The sequence below is a fragment of the Rosa chinensis genome, chromosome 6 (assembly GCF_002994745.2).
Source record: "Rosa chinensis cultivar Old Blush chromosome 6, RchiOBHm-V2, whole genome shotgun sequence".
Classification (NCBI taxonomy): Eukaryota; Viridiplantae; Streptophyta; class Magnoliopsida; order Rosales; family Rosaceae; genus Rosa; species Rosa chinensis.
In genome coordinates this window covers 41,467,175-41,470,651 of record NC_037093.1, presented here as the reverse complement: position 1 = coordinate 41,470,651, position 3,477 = coordinate 41,467,175, and the positions used below count along the sequence as shown (strand labels likewise).

Sequence of the window (3,477 nt, the reverse complement as noted above, 5' to 3'; positions counted from 1 at the left end):
CGAGGCGACAAAATCAATGATTACTCGCATTAATGGCGTGGAGACGGGTGTGCTGCAGAGATGTTATTCCACACGTAGCATGTCGGCTGTGAGGCCCGGAAATATTTAAGGAGCTAAAGTGGAGTACTTCGAGATTTGATCTGTAATTTTAATAATTGCTAAGAACACTTGGGAAGATTTTTTTTTGAATTTTTCAAAAGATGAAATCTTTTAATTTAAAGGTTCGATAATAAAATATGTGACGCGACAAGTTCGTGAGAATTTTCGGGGGTCTCTTGTCCGAAGCTAATTATTATGATTTTTCGAAGTTTCAGGATTATAGAAATTATTTAATGGAAAAGAAAAATAGAGCGACGCGATCTCACCCGTCCAAATTAATCACCGTGTGATCTGGATCGTGCATTTTAAATGAATATTTGTCTATAAAGAACCGAAGATGGATGGAACGCCCCAGATCACTCTTGAACTCTCAACGTCGAGACCCGTTTCCTCGACCCAGAAACCCGTGCCGGCAACCCGATTCCGTTTCCATCTTCCGGCCACGACACAGCGGCGAACCGACCCCTTTCCATTCGTCTCCTCAACGCCGGTGTCCTTCTGGTCACGGATCGTCCATTTGACGACGGAAGGCGACAAAACGAGGTTGAGAAACCGCTGCAACTCCGGCGATTTTCCGGCGACTCTGGTCACCATTGTTGATGCATGAGGTATGAAACGTGATCTTCTCTTCGTGCTCTACATGTTGGTATGAATGGATTTTGGAATTGATCCAGTTTGTTGGATTGGTGTTTTGGGTGTCGTCGGCTGATGTTGAGGCTACTGTTCCGGCAGAGTGTTCCAGAGTTCTTTGATTCAATTTTGATGATAATTCTGGTCCTAGAACGAGCAGCGAGATATGGGTTGCATTGAAATTCAGAATTGGTGTGGTGGAGCACAGTCGGGTAGCAGAACAAAGAGTTCGAAAATCTGTGAAGTTTGATAGTGAAAAGTCTGGTTTTGTTCGTACTGGAACAAGACATAGACATGCAAAGGGAGAGAGATTCAGAAGCTTGCCGGAGTTGGTAATTGGGTTTGAGTATTCCTCGATCAATTCTTAATAGCATAGGATTTCAACTTGGAGGTTTTAAAGACGAATTGTATAATTGGACGAGGGCTGTCCAAGTTCATTTTGAGTTCCACGGTGAAGGTAAGGAATTACTCAAATTGGTTCTATTGCGTTGTGTTAATTAAGTTTGGTTCTGAAACTTGTCTTCTGGATTTAGAACGGGAGTGATGGCGAAATGTATAAAGGATGCAGAACCTCGGTGGGCTAAGAACTCCAACAATTGCAATGGAAAAAGTATTCATGGTAAGTTGGGAGTTTGTATGTAATCCTATATTTAAGTTAAATTTAAGAAAAGTAGTAACGTGATTGAGGAGGAAAAGTGATGTTTGTCTGGGAATAAATTGTGGACAGTGAGATTAGCATTATTAGTTGCAAAACTGCGGTTGTGGTTTGATAGTTGGAAATTAAAGAAAGAAATTGTCAAAGCTCATGTTACCATGCACATTAAGTGGCTGCAGTTTTGAGTCAATTATTGATTACAAGTTGTTTGTGATTAGATGCTAGAAGTAGAAATCTGGGCTTATAGATTATAAATCGTATTGAACAATTACAAGATATAATTGCCCTTGATGAAGCTTTGTGCTAGTGATCATGGGCTTGTGAGTTCTATAATTTATCGATAAGTATGTCGTTTACATACAATTAAATGATTTGGGTTTCTTGACATCTGTGAATGTTGGAAGTGCACTGAATATATAGAAATGATTATAAAGCTAAGAACTTGACGTACTGTCAAGTGTTTTCCAAGATAAGTATGAGGTTAATTGATATATATGGACCAAACCAATTGTAAAGATATTTGATTTGGATGCCTTTCTGGGTTGGTATCTAATCATGAATTTGATCGAATTTTAATTTGATTATGGGTGTCCATAGCAAATTTGGACATGTCTGTGATACATTGGAACCTCGAAAGTTTAGGAAAAATGACTATTCGAATATCTTGGTAAAGTGAATTTGGTATGATCATATTACTGTCGTCAATTTCAAATATTCAAATAACAATGAATTGTTGTCGGACTTTGGGACTCAAGTTATCCGGAACATGAAAGATTGTGGCGTTGGCCTAAAAGAGCGAATGGAATCAAAGCTACGATATTCCAGGTAGGGGATTCTGGACTCACCTCAATTAGAAATTTTTATGCATGGATTTTATGGAAATTAATGATGCATGAAAAAGAATTTGGTCTTTATTTTATTTTCTATGAGCTATTGTTTGATGACCTGAGAGTGAGAGGAGCATAGCGACTTCCTTGGGTTTCGATCCCCTAAACCTCCGGAGGGGCTGTATGGACTGAAGAGTGTCTGACATCCTTTGAGGTGTGGCACTGCTTCTAGGTGATACGGCGCAACTGGACACTCTCGCTACACCTTGCCGGTGTAAACGACATTAATCGTGGTAAGGTTGTAGTTGGCATAGCGATCGGTCATCATGCCTGTTTCATTCCTTTGGGCCCCCACTATATTTTTATAAACGAACTAGGTTTGTGGTTTCCAACATTTTTATCTATATGGATTGTTTCCCACTTACTTTGCCGGCACGTGTATTTTAAATTATTTTCACACCTAGCTGGGGTAGAGTCTTATTGAGCAGCGAGGACGAAAGCTCATCCCTACAACAGTTTGTGGATGCAGGTACCGTGTACGAAGACGGGACAGTTGGATGATGCTAATTGTGGCTTAGTTACCTTGTACTTTAAATGGTCATTGACGGAGTTAGATCCGCGTGACAGGTTCTCTTATTTCCTTTACTCCCGTGTAACTTGTTTATCAAGGTTGTGATTATTTGTAAAATACCTCTTTTGTATATTTTTCGGACTTTGGCTTTGAACCGGACGAACATTCTATAATTGTTTTGAAATGACTTATATTTGTTTTCTTTAAAGGATTTCCGATGGTTTTATAGTTTTCACCTCACTTAAACAATTACTTCCGTGCTCAAGTTTTCCTAATTTATTTACTAAAACATTTTTAACTTCCTTGTGTCGCCTTGCGGGTTCTTAGGACTTGAGATAAGTATCTTAGCTTAGGTTCTAAGGGCACGTGGCACTGTAATGTACTCGGTTTGATAAGGTGCAAATCGGGGCGTTACAGAAAGTGGTATCAGAGCAAATGTTTTAAAGTCTTTGAATTTTTATGACCTTCTTTGAGTTTGAGTTGGTTGTTGCTTAGTTAAAATTTTCAAATTACTTGTTCTCTTAAATTCAAATCTTTGTTTTTGGGCTTCGTTATTCAAAATGTTTTATGTTTTGAAACTTTGCATGGTTCTTTGAATTTGTCATTAACGATTTGCTTAATATCGATTCTAAAGCACCTTGTTAGTTTCTGTTTTACAAAGAATTTGGAAGTAGTGTTCAAATCGGATTGAATGC

The 3,477-nt window shown here is 38.7% G+C and overlaps 1 long non-coding RNA gene across 1 annotated transcript; it reads left to right on the top strand.

Moving 5' to 3' along the window:
• The first annotated feature begins 462 nt into the window (after window positions 1-462).
• LOC112174302 lies at window positions 463-1,446 on the top strand. Its single transcript, XR_002925964.2, has 2 exons — window positions 463-1,186; window positions 1,263-1,446. It is a non-coding gene; the product is annotated as an uncharacterized LOC112174302 (long non-coding RNA).
• The last annotated feature ends 2,031 nt before the right edge of the window (window positions 1,447-3,477 follow it).